The sequence below is a fragment of the Apaloderma vittatum genome, unplaced genomic scaffold (assembly GCF_000703405.1).
Source record: "Apaloderma vittatum isolate BGI_N311 unplaced genomic scaffold, ASM70340v1 scaffold6571, whole genome shotgun sequence".
NCBI lineage: Eukaryota > Metazoa > Chordata > Aves > Trogoniformes > Trogonidae > Apaloderma > Apaloderma vittatum.
The window spans coordinates 3447-19177 of NW_009700717.1; the positions used below are offsets into that span (position 1 = coordinate 3447).

Genomic DNA, 15731 nt, shown 5'->3' on the forward strand with positions numbered 1-15731 from the left:
GGAGGAGAGAGGGGGTTGTGGTCTGCTCTTGGTTTATGTCCTTGCTGGGAAAAGAAGGGGGAGGGGGGGAAAGAGCAGCCATTGAGTTGGTTGTTCTGAAGTGTCTCTGCTCTGCACGTTGTGATAAGATGCTCTTTGTGAGATGAGCCTGTGGTGACATTCGGGAGATGGCCATGGGGCAACGTGTGTCCCCTGCGGAAGCCACCGAGACCTCTCTCGAGCCCTGGGGTCGTGGGGCTGGGCTGTACGCCGTCACTTTTCTCACAGCAGGAGCAGTGAGGCCGTTTCAAAATGCTGCTGCTTTGTGGTGGTTCTTGCGGAGTCCGTCCAGCGTGTGTTACCTGTTGGGTCCTGGCCCTGCAGCCCTTTCATGAGCAAGGCTCCCAGCTACGATGCTATTCAAGCTTCCCAACAAAGCTTTGCTTAATGAGGTGCTGGTTTTTGCTCTGCCCCACCCCTGCAACCTTTCATTCGTTTAATGGTGCTCTGTAAGGCCCGGGGTGGTTTTACCTTCGAGCAGGCAGGGGCTCTAAGATTTCTTTTGCTCCGGCTGCCGTGATGGTTTGACATCCTTCCCCTCTGGTGTCCTGTCCCAGGCTGGGGGCTGGCTGGGTGATGGGGAGAAGGAACCTGTCTGTAGGACCGAGTTTAACTTCTATGTAAGAAACGACCTGGGTGATGGTCTGAGAGTTAAGATGAAGTTAGATTAATCTTCCTCCTGGTGCTTCTTCAGCGGTTGGGGTGGGCTGGGGTGGGACTCGGGCACTGCGGATGCTGAGTGCCTGGGTGGGGTTTGCTGTAAGTTGACGTAGGGGACCCTCGGGCTTTTCTCATTCCCTGCCTGCGAGAGTTTACGGCTGCTTTGGTGAGACCTGCAGCGTCCTTGGGATGTTTAATCCAATTCTGACCCCGAAGCGCTTCAGAGAGCGTTTAAACAGCATGGCACCGTGGTGTCATGGCACAGTGGCGTGCTGCCCTCTGGGGACTTTTTTTTTTTCCCCTCCCTTCTTTTCCTTTAAGGTTCTCCCGCCGCAGTGGGTTTTGCCGCGGTGCTGCCGCGTGCCGAATCCAGCGCGCCGGCTCGCCTTGCTTTTGTTGTGCTGCCAAGTGTCCATAGCAGGGGAACGATTGATAGCCAGGAGTTGGATCTTTCAGGGTTTGCTATAATAAATGTGTGTTTGCAATTCCTAACAAGCATTCCTCGGGCTCAATACGTGTTGGTAAAGCTCCCCATGCCCCTGGCTTTTATTGTAACTTGATAATTGCCATTAATTATAGCAGCCGAGTTTGAAACCTGGGGTTCTTGAGGATGCGATGGTTTAGCTTCTCATGCAGCAGAGTCCTTTATGGGACATCTGGTCGATTTTCTGGACTAGAAAGGAGATTTTGACTTTTGCTTGAACAATATAATGATCACATGTGACCGAGATTGTACTGAAATCGGATACCTCCTCTCCCCCTGTGTAGTTTCCAATGGTGTAACTTTTAATAAGAGTCTGGGGCTGGGTGATTTATTTTTCCCTGGTGCTCATGATTGCTGAAAGAGGGTGAGAGCTTCACTGAAGTTAACCCGTGCTTGTCATCACGGAGAAGTAAAAGGAAGAAAACCACTTACACTCGAGTCTATCTGCCATATTTCAGTTTGTTTATTCTCCATTTCAACTTATTAAATAGGTCTGCTTGAAATGTAAGGCTGTGTAAATGAGACACAAAGCACGTGGTCTTCCCTGCCTTTTCTTGTGTGTACCGAAGGAGCTCAGTGTGCGTTTAACTCCCGTTCCAAAAATAAGTACGTTTTGGATCTAGCATCAAGCCACTACTATTTATTGCTTCAGCTTTGATCATCAAAAAGGCTTTTCCTACTAAAACCACAAAATTCAATTTTGGATAACAAAGAGAGCCATTCTTCTGCTGTTACTCGTTTACTTGATGAACTTCTAAACAGGAAACTTTAGCATGAAGTCAAAAGATCATCTCCGTCATGTGTATAAATTTTAAAAAAAACTCTCAAACCCTCTTTTTTTTTTTTTTTTTTTTTGAAGTGGACCTTTTCATGGCTGTAATACTGCTCTTAAACATAGGAAAAAGTCTTCAGTAAGCTAGCAGGCTCGCTGTAGAATTCAGAGTAACCAACTGGCAGCACGAGTCGTTGTGTGGATGTGACCATCTGTATCACGAGCTGGATCAATGGATGATACCCCAGAGTCCTTTTGTCTGAGGATCAAAGCATTTGGCTCAGGAAGTGAAACTGTCTGTCCAGGGATCAGTGTCCAGCCACTGCATTTCCCTAGAGAGCAGGTTTTAGCCGCAGACATGGCTGGGTTGGAGATGCTCCTGATTTCTCAGTGAGGTGCAGTGGCTTGAGAGTACCTGGGTTGGTGAGAAAAGGCTCTTGGAGGTGTTTGATCCCAAAGTTTCCATCTTCCAAGCTCAAGCAGTGTCGCATTCAGGCTTGTGAGAGTCTGAAGAGAGGCTCAGTCTTTTCCTCATTAGATTTATTTCTGCAGCCATGGATGCCTGGGGAGTGGAGGTGAAGAAGACGAGTTGTATTTTGTGCCCGGGTGGTTCCCCTGGTCAGGGTTGTGCCTGTCCCCTGGGTGCCGGCAGCGCCTTGGCTGGTGTCGACATCCCCGCGGCTCCTCCGGACGGAGCTGGGGAAATACCAGGGAAAGGGCAAAATCCAGCAAAGCAGAAACAAAAGCTCAGCCCCGTGACTCATAATTGGTGGAACATTTGTAGTAATTTTTTTTTTTTTTTCCCTTCCCCTCAGACTTGGCTCCCCCACCACATGCCAAGAAGCTGCTGTACCCGTTAGACTTGCCAGGCTTGTAGAGGGCTGTGCTGCCGCGGGAACTGGTTCAGTACGGTGGGGACGTGCTGGAGCAAACGTTGTGGGCTACGGGCTGTGGGATTCCCTGCCTTCCCCTAAATCCCACTGGGCTATCCCTGAGAAAGGACCCTCTCTCAAATACCACAAGATACCTGTGCTCCACAGCGCCGTGCTGTGTTGATGTGTATTTTTGACTGAAAAAAAAAACAACCATGAATTGCCACGAGGAGTCATGGGAGCTGTTGTTAGTGGTGGCATTAAATTCTGGAGGTCCTAAGGTTTAGCACAGGTAGGAGAACAGAAGGTGATATTGCTGCTTGGGAGCCTGCCCTAGGTCTCCATGCTGACTTGACCATCACTCTTGGCTTCTGCAGGTCTGGGACAGCTTGTCCATCCTCCAGAGACTGCGGAAGTGTTGGGGCATAGGTTTTCTTAGGAGCAGTAATAAATACAGATCAGTAATTAGCTGTAGGAGCAGACAGGTAGTGATGGGTGCAGCTCACCGCTGCTATACAGCGAAGTCTCCTGCTGCTGTGCAGAGATCCCACACCGCTGGGTGTCTCGTTGAAGATACTTAAGACTGACTGCTGCAGGCATAGTCTTCCTTATGATCCCTATTTTTCCTCAAAACGAGCCACTCGTCATTAGAGCCTGCCTCATGTGCCCCTACATGGCTGCTCGTTGCCCCGTGGGGAGTCGTCCCAGTGTGTGTGCTGAAAATCTGGTTTGGATGGAAGTGCCTTTGTGAACCGACGTTGCCTGTCAAGGCTGAGCCCCGTGGTGGGGTTCTCCAGAGGGAGAGGGCTCCTTGCCAAGAGTAGGTGTCTGTGTCCAAACCTTTGAGTTGTGCAGCGCGCTGGGGACCCTGTCCTGCACCCGGTCCTCCTGCCACGGAGTCCGGAGTTAGGGGATGCTCGGCACGGCGGGGTTCAGGTTGTAGGGATGAGGGTGCTGAGTGATGCACCCAAGCAGAGAGAAGGGGAGAAATAGGTGCTACCAGGAGAGGAGCAGGGACTGGGAACAGGAGGAGAGCAGGAGGGGAGTGGGGACAGCACTGGGGGTTTGCAGCAGCGAGAGGACTCACAGGAGGTCAGAGGAGGTGCTGCTTTAGATTTTTTTTAAAACCCCACAATTTATTTTTTTTTTTTAGACTTTGAATTCAATTCCTTTCCTTTGTGCTCAAACTGTCCAAGAGTTTCAGCTCTGTTGAACCCATTTGTAGCTGGGAATGTGCATCCAAAAGAAGGAATAGTGAGTTGGTGGTTTGCTGGAGGAGTGATTAATTCCTCTCTGCGCTCCGGGGGCTGTACCCGAAAGTGGAAACACACACGTGAGTCTGCTCCGAGCAGCTCTGCCGAAGCCTGGGAGGTGGTGAGCTCCGTGCAGAGATGAGCTCTACTCTGTGTTATCCCCTGCGAAGCTGGCGGAGGATAATTGTGTGTTAACAGAGAGAGGAGCAACAAAGAGAGACTGACTGGCGCTGCAGCTTGTTCCAAGTGCTTTGGATTTTTATTTTTTTTTCTGAAAGCTTAGGAAGGTGTAGAAGTTGCTTGTGGGACTGGAGGTGTTGGGTTTGGGGAGCAGGGTCTCCATACCCCCCCAGGAAACTCGACAGGAGGGAGGTGGGAGGGTGCCCGTCCGTCCTGGCTGGTGACTCAGCCCTGCTGAAGTGATGCCACGGCTCCAAGCCTGAGGTGGTGTTTTCTGGTTTTTTCTGCTTCCAGCAATATTTAGGATGAACTTAAGGAAGCATATTTGAAAACTCACTGAATGGAGAAAGTGAATGTCTCTCTTCCTCTCCTCCCCCAAGAAATAACAGACTGCAAGGATTTATGCTAACAAGGAAATTTATGAAGATCCTGTGTGTTAGAAGTAGGAAAAAAAAAAAAAAGCCCATTAAATATGTAAGGCGGATATGTGTGGAAACTGGGCAAACATTGCCCTTTCCAGATTGGGGGGGAGGTTGTGAAATTGCCTGTTAGTAGAGGAAAAAAAATAATAAATTTTTTTTTTCTCTCATTAATAGGGCAGCAATTTTTTCTGGGGGTGAAATGTTAGTTTTGCAACTTCCTGATGATTGCCTCTGGCTTTAGTGTGTCTCCGTGCGGGCTCCCACCACGGCTCCGGGTGCGGGTGCCAGGTTGGGGTGGCAATGCCGTGGGCTGGGGGCTGCAGACTGGGTCAGACCTAGCAACACTGTGGGGGCTTTTTGTTGTTTCTTCCCCTTGTCCTATTGCAGAAACATAAATCTATTTTAAAAAACCCACAACACTACACACACACACACACACACAGAAAAAACCAACAAAACCAAGCATATCTGTGCATCCAGTTTAATCACAGACAGATGTTTATTTGGGCCAGTAATGGTTTTGGTTTCCTTTTTCTTAAATATTTAACTTTAAGTTTGCTGGCGTGTCTTACCCTGTGCAGTCTATAACAATCAGGGTTTGGCTAAAAACTTTTCTTGTTGGAGGAGTGAGTCTGTTGCCAAGAGCTACTTCTTTGATGCAAAAAAATACATCCTGGAGGTACTTTGTCAGATGTTTTTATATTAAACATTTTTCCTCCATGATTTTAGTTTGCCAACGGGAAATAAAGTGCATCTATTTTCCAGTGTGCTTCAGAGAGGAATTCTTTGCTTGGTGTGAAGGTTTTTCCCATGTGACCGTGGAGGGCCGTGAACGTTGCAGTCCCCATCGGAGAGCGTGCGCGCACAACAGCATCCTTCCTGATGGTTGGGAGAACTTTCAAACAATCACCTGAGCTTTGCGTTTGTTCATGCGCAGCTTCTGGCCCTGCCTGGGGTTGACATCAAAGGCAACTTTGCAAACTACAGGGTGAATCACAGAATTAATCCCTGAAAGGAAAGGTGGGGAAGCTCTCGGAGGTGGCATGCTTGGGCTTTCGGCACCTGTCGCTTTCAGAGGGATGCAGGTGTGCTCTTTTATTCTACAACAAATGTCTTTTTTGGGTTAATGATGAATCTACTGGAGCCTATAGACTTACAGAAGGGCAACAGGTTTTTCTGGCACAGTTGTTGGCTCAGGTGGGAGCTCCTGGAGTTCAGGCACTTGGTTCTTTGGAGCAGAAGGGGAAGGGAAGTCATCATTGATCGTGCCACCGGGTGGGCTCGCTGTTGTGTCCAAAACCCATTGATGGCTCATCCATGAGCGTTGTCTGCTTCGAGTGGTTAATCTGCAGCTGAAGATGTTGCTCAGAGCATTAAGACTGAGCACACACCCCCTTGTTTACCAACTGAAGAGAGATCGCCTTAGATCAAGGCTGGGGAAGATGCTCCCTGCATGGGGTTCTTTCTCCATTAAAACCCTACGGGGACACTCGTGCTGGGTCACCAAGCCCAACAGCTCTAGTTTTGAGGTCTTTGTGAGCTTGGTCTTGTAGATCTTGTGGATGAGCATGCTTTCGCGGCGATACGCCTTCGTGTTGCCACCTGTACCCATTTGGACCCCATCTGTGCAGAGCAGTGGGCTTCTGGAAGGAGGATGGGATTTCAGCAGTGGCCATGCAGGTGTAGAGGAGTTTCTGAAGTGAGCAACACCTGTTCATAAAAGATGTCCGAGGTTATGAGCTTGCAATGCAAGCCTTTTGGTCCCAAAATTAGTTTGGAGCTGAGCCGGGTTAGTGACGTGGGGAGGGGAAATTAATTTTGTGAAGGGTGAGGGAGCACTGGGGAATTTGCAGGAGATGAGAAAAGAGATGGTTTGTGGTGAACGTCTCTCCAGGAGGGAAATAAAGGTGATTACGAGGCTTTGCATCCCGCACAGCGAGGGATTTCTGCCCGAAGGAGCATCTTTAGTTGAGGCAGCTTCAGGGACGTTCTTCACCTTAAATCGGTGGTGGATTTCCTTCTTTCCGTGTGGTCTTCCCTCTGGCAAGCCGGGGACTCGGTATTTTTCCCAGGGTCGCCGGGGCAGCTGTTGCCAAGCTGAGAATCGAGCTGATCGCTCCCCTGTCACCATCTGTCGCTTCATATGTGAAGATGTGGTTTGGATTATTACGATGGCTGGTGAAAGGTGCTTTGCAGGCAATACCTCTGCGTTTGGGCAGCTCCCCGGCTCTGCTGGACAATTTTCTGTGATGGAGCCAGGCAGGATGATGCCCTGAAACGAATGTACCGTGGGTGGTGTTTTGGGGATCACCATTCCCTCGTAGGCCATACATTGAATTTCTCAGTGCATTTCTGCAGAACAGGAGGATTGCTCTTTCTCTTCGTCCCTTTTCCTGGAACTGGGATGACTTTTCGCGGCTAGCCGGGCTGTTTTCAGCCTAGAAGTTCTTGGAGTAAGCACAACACCCAGATAAAATACGTTTTTTGTCTGTGGTTCGTTGAGTAGTTATGATGTTTGGCCTTGAATCACAGAATAATCACATCCCTCACTTCTCCGAGCACCTGAGCGTCACACTTAAGAGAGGAAAAAACATCAGGAAGTAAGCAAATTACTTAAAAGTAAATTAGTTTAATCTTTGTAGCCAAAGCATTACATTGCTGCACCCTCTTAGGAGTAGGATATGGCTTTCTAGGCAGTAAAAGTTCTTTTGATGTGACTCTGGTTCTGTCTTTCAAGCAGTGCGTATCTGATGGCCTGTCTTTGTTTGAGCTTTACTTCTTCTCTGTGCTTTGCTTTTTAAACAGATCTGCTGAATACTGGACATAGTGTATTTATGACCTTTGAAAACGATGAATGTTTTGAAAGAGGAATTTTGGCTTCTTGCAGGGATCCGTAGAGAGAGGCTTGTATTCACAGTTACAGTAATAGATTTTTTTTTTATTATTTTTTTTAGTGGCGCTTTGATGAGTGAGAGGTGTTTATAGGCCTGATTCATAACTGAGTTACTAAGGTTTTCCACGGAAATAACTTATTAAATCTGTGGCGTTCGCCGAAACGATTGAAGTCAGTAGATTTGCTCTTCATCAAAGGCACCTCCTTGCCCGGATGCCAATACCTAACTCAGCATTTTACCTCTGGAGGATGCTCGGACCCGAAGGGGCTGTACGGTGTGGGAGCTTGAGACGTGATTTAGTAAGAAATTAATAATAATAAATAAAATAAAAAAACTAAGACAAAATGAAAAGGAAAAGGAAGGGGGGGAAAAAAAAAAGACCTTCAGGGAAAAACATCCCACGTCGTTTGGAGCCACTGATGGTTAAACCTGGTTTTCTGGAACACTGCTTATTTGTGTGGATTTTACTCTGCCGCTCGACAGCCGAAAAGTACATCCCTTTGCTGCCGCTGGCCAGGCTGCTGCAGACTTTGAAGTGCCTCGAGCCCCTGGAACCGCAGGTTCAATTTACTGGCAAAGGAGACTCGGCTCTTTGTCCTTCCAAAGTGCTCGGGATTAGGCAAGCGGCCGCTGCGATTCCTGGCTCTGCCAGGGAGCACGCTGCCTCCCCATCCTGCGTGAGGATCCAGGATGAGGGGGCCTCCGGGCTCATCCAGGTCCTGCCTTGCCCATGGGGCAGTGGGTCTGGGTGGGGTGAGTCCCAGCAGTGGGCTGTGCTCACGCTCCCTCCTGTTTTACGCCTTTCCCTTGGTTGATTCCCCCAGAAAATGGGTGTTCAGCCTGGAAATAAAGCATTGCTGCAGGGGCTGAGTGCTTGGAGAGGGGAGGTTGATGAGGAGTTGTGCAATGTCCCGCCAGCGCTGGGGTCCGGACTTCAGATGCTGAGAACTCTTTGAATTCCTGCTTGGATTCGTGTTTGGATGTTTTACTTCTATTTTTTTTCTGTAAGAACAAAAAACATTTCGCATGGAAATGCCTGTTTTGGCTGACCTCTTCCAGAGTTGCTAAACACTGACTTGTAATGGCCTTTGCAGCTCCTGGGGTTGGAGCGGGGATTCAATGGTCTCCAGTGTTGAAGCGCTGAAGCACGTTGCTGCCCCCTTCCCAGAGGCGCTTCCCCTTCGATGAGAAGCTGAGTGTTGCGCTGGTTTGTCACCCAGTCAGATGGCATAAATATAATTAAAACCAAAGCCCTGTTCCTGCTCCAGCATTGCCTTAATCAAAAGTGCGTTGGGTACACTGGGTGCACTTCTTCGTGCTCACCTTCTTACATTTTTTTTTTGAAGTGTAAGAATTAACTCTGACCAGACCTGAATTTCCTCATACAATAGAACCATTCCTGCCTCTCCACAGGGATACAAACTTTGGCTGGGAACAGACAGCCTGTGAATGCTTCTCTGCTCACTCGGCATTTTGCGTTTCAGGTTATAAAACCCCACGTAAAAACCTGCCAAAATATCAGGATTCCCAACAGTGTGAGAGAGAGAGGAATCGGTAGAGAATCTGCTTTTTTAATTCTGTTCCTTGGGGGAGCAGGAGGCCTTTTCCTGATGGTGCAAGGAGCCCGTGTGGTCCTGCCCTGCAGCATCCCCCAGTCCTCCCCATCCTGCTCCAAACACACGATCACAGAATGTTCGGGTTGGAAGGGACCTCGAAAGATCATCTAATCCAACCCCCTGCCAGAGCAGGATCACCCAGAGCAGGTAAATGCGGTTTCCAGCACAAATCCTGGACCTTCCTCCTGCTGCAGGGGCATCTCTCGATGCAAGAAGGACCACGCTGGGGATACCTGGGCAGGATTTCTCGCAGCAGCAGCACTGCGGAAGAGTTCGAGACACAACTATGTCGGTTTTATCTACGTATTCCATTAGCTGGAGCAAAACACCCCAGCAGAAAGGCTATTTCTCAGCTCTTTCCATTTATTAAGGTTTCATTTGCTAAGATTTTTCCATTCGAGGAGCCAAAGAGTGTTAAAGACTTTAAAAAAAAATGCCAGCTGCTTTATGCTTTCATTTATAGTGATGCAAACCACTGTTGACTATTTCATAAAGAAAAAAAGAAACCCGCACATTGACTGAAGGATTTGTGAAAAAGCCCTGAAGGTGCCTGCACAGCAGTGTAGCACTTGGTGTCTGGTTGGTGGGTGATGATAACACTGCGTTATATTTAGATTTATTCCACCTGTGTCCGGAGGGTCCCAGAAGGGTGGATGTGCTGTTCAGAGCACATTGCTTTTCTTTTCTTTTCCTTTCTTTTTTTTTTTCCTTTTCTTTGTGGCTGTTACAAAGTGTGGCCTATTCCAGGCGCTGCGCTTGGACAACATTCCGTTTGTGAGATTTCAGGGAAGGCAAACGTGGACCACAGTGGCTGAGAATTCTCCCAGCTCTGCTCCGGAATCAATGACACTGGTGTCGCTGGTTGCCAGCGATGCCTTTGGGAGCAGTGTTGCAGTGGCCCGCGCAGTCGTCGTGCTCTGAACTCTGTGGCTTTTGTATCTTGGAAGAACGAGGTGGTTGACTGATCTCTCCTCCTGGAAAGGCTTAGGGATTGCAGAGCTGTTGCTCCTTGAGCCCTAAAGTGAAAACGAGCCCTATGTAATAATTTTTCTTTTTCACTCCATTTTTCTTATTAAGACCCAAGACCCAGGGAAGCCAGGGCATAACCTGTTTTTTTGCAACGAGAGAACGGTGGAATTACACTGAGGAGCCCCTGGCTTTGTGCTGCGGGTTTCTTTAGGGCCCAGCACTCAGAAAATAGAAACAAATATATAGGAAAAGGTCTTAATTAGCTTAGGCTAATTAAGCCTAAGCAATAAGCAAAGCAGATGGGAAGTGCCGTACTGAAGTTCTCAAGATGCTGAAATATTGCACAGACATAACTGGTGCTGGGGGAGGCGATGCTGCGTGAGCTTGTGTTTGTAGCATCCTCCTCCTGGGCTTGACTTTTGGCTGCTGGTGCTCTCAGGGCCCATCTCGGCGCTAAACACGCGTGTGCTGCCTTGTACAGCCTCTGTGCTGGCATTTTGTACGGAGTAAAACTGTTGTGGCCCTTCCAGTTGTTGCAGGGTCTATCCCTTGACAGTCCTTGCCCACCCAAAAGCGGGAGCTCTTGTCCGTGCGCGCGTGCGCCGAGGCTAACAGCAAATAGGTGCTAGTACTTCGAAAAAAAAACCTCGAGCTCTGATATTAGATCTCGTTGGTTTTGTGTAACAACTTGGTGCATCCAGCTGTGCAGAGAGGGAGCAGATGTGAAAATGGGAGTTTTAATGTCTCAGACCCAAACCATCTCTATGAAACGTGTGTCTGCAGCTGCCATTGAAGTCTTGAGCTGTTTCTGCTGATAAAGTTAAAACTGAATCCATGAGGTTTTGATTTTGGCTTCTTCAAAATGAGAGAACTCTTTCTAATAAGATTTTATGAAGCCCTGAAAACAAGATGCCGTGGTTCTGAGGGGGACGTAGACGCCTGTGCCAGGGTGCAGGAGCAGCCCTTTGTGGGGACCCCGAGGCTTGATTTTTCCCCCCACCAAGTGTCTCAGAATTGCTTTCCGAGATGTGCAAAAAACCCAACTGAACAAAAAAGAACCCAACTCAACAAAACTTTATGAATCAACCGGGAAGCCAGTAAAAATTAGCAGTAACAAGCTTATTTCAATAGAAACGGGTTTGCTGCTCTGCTGGCTGCCAACCATTTATGAGACTGGCTGGGTGCCGGCGAGCAGGGTCCAGCACGCTGCATCCTTCTACCCTCCTGCTGCTGGAAATAATTTGTGACTTAAAAAAAATAAATGACACTATTGTGGAACTTGTTTTATGGTTGGGGCCTAAGCTAGGCAAGGGTGATGGCTCTAGCTAGCTCCGGAGTTTGCAAAACCTGGTTGAGGGCTTTCTCTTCCATCTCAGGTGGGTTTCTGTTGGGTTTCCTCAGTGCGGGTGAGGACACCATGGTGCATCCACGACACGTTCATTCTGCTCGACAGGTCCAAGGCAAGGGGAAGAGCTGCTTTGGGGTGGCCGTGCTGGTGCAGGGATGTTGCAGAGAGCATTGGAAGCTGTTAGGAACCATGTGTTGGGTAGCTCAACAGCACTTGACAAAAGCCTTACCCGGGGCTTCCCAAAGGCCAGCGTGAAGCGTTTTGGGCAGTCCCCGAGAGGATCAGGGCACAGGGCTGCTCCCATTCTGGGGTCCCCATCCTCCTAGTTCAGCCAAAGCCGTGAGTGTTCCTACGGTGTGAGCTCTTCTCCCCATGGGACAAGGTGATCCTGGGACACCGGGTGGGCGAGAGGAGACTCGGGCTTTTTGATGTCCCTCAGTAAGCTGGTGATCGTGGAATCGTGGAATGCCTTCAGTTGGAAGGGACCTTGAAAGGTCATCTAGTCCAACCCCCCTGCAGGGAGCAGGGACATCTTCAGGTTGCTCAGAGCCCCAGCCAACCTGACCTGGAATGTTCCCAGAGATGGGGCATCTGCCACCTTTCCAGGCAACCTGTGCCAGTGTCTCACCACCCTCACAGTGAAAAACTTCTTCCTAATACCTGATCTAAATCTACCCTCTTTTAGTTTAAAACCATTACCCCTTGCCCTATCCACCACGTGCTTTGCGTCCCAAGCGCGTGTCTCTAGTGGGCACATCCTGGCCCTACCAAAACCCAAACGCGTTTCCCAGTGATGGAAGACCAGACCCCAGAACAAGCCCTTTTCTGATCCGGCCTATCTTTAAATATCACGGGAGGTTCCCAGCGTGGGAATCCATCCCAACTTTTCCGTTCGCACTGGGCTTCGTTTCAACGCTTGCACGGAGGGATGATCTGTGCTGGAAGGTCGATGCCGCCCATCGGCAAAGCTTCTGTCCACCCTGGGCATCCGTGCCGAGCGTTAGGGATGCCTCTTGGTCTGCGGGCAGCCGTGTTGTGCGAAGGATTTGCGGGTGCCTCCAGGAAGATAGGGAACGGACGAGTTTCTGGGAGGCAGCGGGATGCTCTGCTGAAGCTGCTCGCGTGCGACCATGGAAACTTCCACCCCAGGGGAGAGCGAGGAAATTCCTTGGCGAGTACAAAGTAAGGTAAAGATCCTATGCGCGTGGTGAGTTGCTCTTCCCCCCATTGTTGGTCTATTTTAATGAAAGGGAAATGTCAGCAAAAGTATGTAAAAAAAAAAAATGAAGTCACTTGCACATCGCTGCTTTTAGAATAGGGCGGCTTCTTCACTGCCGAAACAAGAAAATTTCAGTAGTTTTGTATTTTCAGGTAATTACAGCTGCTTATTTTGAAATATCTGTGGTCTTTTCCTTGTTGATTGATCAATACAGACCTTTAGAGCTGGATTGAATTCAGCTGTGCTTGAAAGGGTCGGTCATCTGAGACTTTCTAACATTAAAGATCTTTGCAAATTAGTTTTGCTCTTACCATGCTGAATTTGTTTGTGCCAAAAAAAAAAAAAAGCCCTCAGTGGATTTGGTATGTGTCTGTCTTTGAAGGGCTCCGCTTCAAAGCCTGCTTGCACTCGGTATTTTTTTATGCTGAGCTCCGCTGCTTCGCGGGAGAGCGTTGGCTAACGACTTGGTGAAGACCTGCAGGAAGGAAAAGTTGAGCAGGGTTTTTCAAAGCTGTCAAGCCCGTGGTTTTTGCTCTAGGTGCTGGGCTCTCCTCCTTCCAGGGCTTTGGGTGCTTGTGATCACATTGAGTTCAGCCTCTGGGATGGATGCAGTCCTAAACTTGGTTCCCTCCGTGCCCTTTTCTTTCCTGCTTGCTTCGGTTGCGGGTGGAAGGAGCCGTCGGGTGGCTTGTGTGGCAGGAGGAGATTTTTGGGATAGTTGGTCCTAGAAATTTCAGCTGAGATCTTTGCAGTCAGAAGCTGACAGCAGGAGATGCGGTCGGATTGTAGCTTTTATTTTTAAAAAGGCAAACGGTAAAAATAATATGGCAGGATTTCTCGATTCTTGGATCAAAGTCATTTTTTCCAAAAGTAAATTGGTCTCAAAAGTAAATAAAAATGTGAGATCCTGTCTAAGGTTGTGGCTTTTTGCTTGTTTGGATCAGAACTAGCACCAGACAGGTTTTTTTGTTCATGGTGGGGTAGGGAGCCTTTTCCCATCCAGCCTGATGGTGTATGCACACACATCCCAGCATGCTGCAGATCTTACTTACTTGTTTTAAAATACATAAGCAGAAGAAGAAGAATTAAAAAAAAAAAAGCTGCTAATGGAAGGGCTGTCACCTCCCAAAGTCTTGAGCTGCTGAAGAGAGATGGTTTCAGAGCCCAGCCCAGCACAGAACTGATGAAGGTTTCTGTGAGTGGAGAGCGTGTTGTCCACATCGAACACAGCGACTTCGCTCCCGGTGATGCTTTTGGGCTGCTTTATCTCTCCAGCAGGATGGGGCAGCCCTGGCTGGATGTATCCGATACGATCAATCCGGGTTTAAATGAGGACAAACTAACCAACACCAGAACATTTTTGAGAGCCAGAGGATAATCCCAGATCAGCCACAGCTCGCATCGCTGTCACTCCATCGCTGCCTTGCAGGAGACGTTTGTTTCTCTCCTCTCCCCCCCCATTTTCTCCCTCTCATTGAGGTTTCTATACAATATTATTTTAATCCTGATACTCTTGCCCCTCCTTTTCCCTCTCCCCTTCCCTGCAGGCTCTCTTCCCCTCATGCAGGCTGCCAGAGGCATGCAATGAGAAGCAGCTGGCTCAAAAAGCGAATTTCCCCTCGGAGGCAAGAGCAAGCTGCGTAGAGGGGCCGGGCGAGGGCGAAGCTGGCACGGTGCGGGGCTGGGGCGTGCTCAAGACCCTGCTTCTCGCTGCCGCCTGGCTCCCGCCCTCAGCCTCCAAAATGCTTTTTCTCCTGGCTCTGTCCTCTTCGAAACACTTGGTGGTTTTACGCCGGGGGTTCAGGCTGGTTTCTGAGCTGTCCCACACTGGAGCATCGTTTGGGTGCCCTTGCAGGCAGTGCGGAGGGAGGACTGAGATGCGGGATGTGCCCGCCTGGCTTTCCAGCTCGCAGCACAAGCTGGTTTGATTAGCGATTTGTTAAAACCTGGTGCTTATTTGTTTCTGAAACTCTTCCGCGAGTCAGGCTGCCTCAGTGCAGATCCCTGGGTTTGAGTCCTTGTGGCGTGTTGAGCTTGAGAAGCATCTGCTGGGTTTTCGAGCTGTGTTCTCCACCCTGTTCCAACACCTGGGAAGGCCTTAAGCATTCAGAGGATGCTTCCAAGGCAGGCGAGTGAGTTAAGGATTTAACTGCAGTCAGAACTGGGTAAAGCATTTACGGCGCATAGCTGTGTGCTCTGTTAGGTACCAGAACGCCTGCTCATGTCCATCCCTCAGTGCCCAGCTGGTGCAGGCAGCACGGTCTGGAGAACCGGGGGTGGTAGCTAAAGTTTACATCAGGATTTATGTCTTGGCTTGAGCTCCTCACCTGGATAGGAGTCTCTGCCTTCAGTCGAGCTGCACGGGTGTCACTGGGAGCTGCAAGCGAGAGTGATGGATTATTGCCCTACCTTCCTCCAGTGCTGGGTGAGTGTCTTCACCTGAAGGAAACAGCACAGGCTTATCTTGGAGCTTTTACTACTTATCTCTCCTTTCAATTTGTATTAAATACTTATGCCATCTGAATAAGCTGAAATACCATGTAAGGCGTGTAACGCGGAGGCAGCAGAGGTGGTTTTCTGTTGTTCTGTATCTTTATCCCATCTTAGCTGATGGCACAGGGGTGGGACTGTGTCTCCTCGGTGCGATGCTCCGGTCTTGCTGCCAGGAGCGGTGCGGAGTCATATCTGACTGGAGACTTTTGTCATCTCCAAACTGACTTGAATCAGTGCTACAAACACAACAGTCGGTGTTAAACCAGATGCATTGCCAGACTTGAAGTATCACCCTGATAACCGTGGAATTATTTTCCCCCAGTGCTACAGCTGTGATGTGTGGAGAAATTTTCAACAATTCAACATCTTAGAGCTTCAGAAACATGATTTTTCCAGCTCTCTCAGTCTAGCAGCTCTCTGCAGAAGGGGTGATGAGCAAATGCTTGCCTGTGTGTGTGCTGGGGTGCTGTCACTCCTCCCTGAGGTACCGTCCAGCCTGGTGGCATTCCT

The 15731-nt window shown here is 49.1% G+C and overlaps 1 protein-coding gene across 1 annotated transcript in view; it reads left to right on the plus strand.

Annotated features, from left to right (window-relative positions):
* Nucleotides 1-15731, plus strand: part of SMAD6 (SMAD family member 6) — a gene marked incomplete at its 5' end in the record, with an annotated part of 37461 nt that overhangs the window by 1905 nt on the left and 19825 nt on the right. The window lies entirely within an intron of this gene.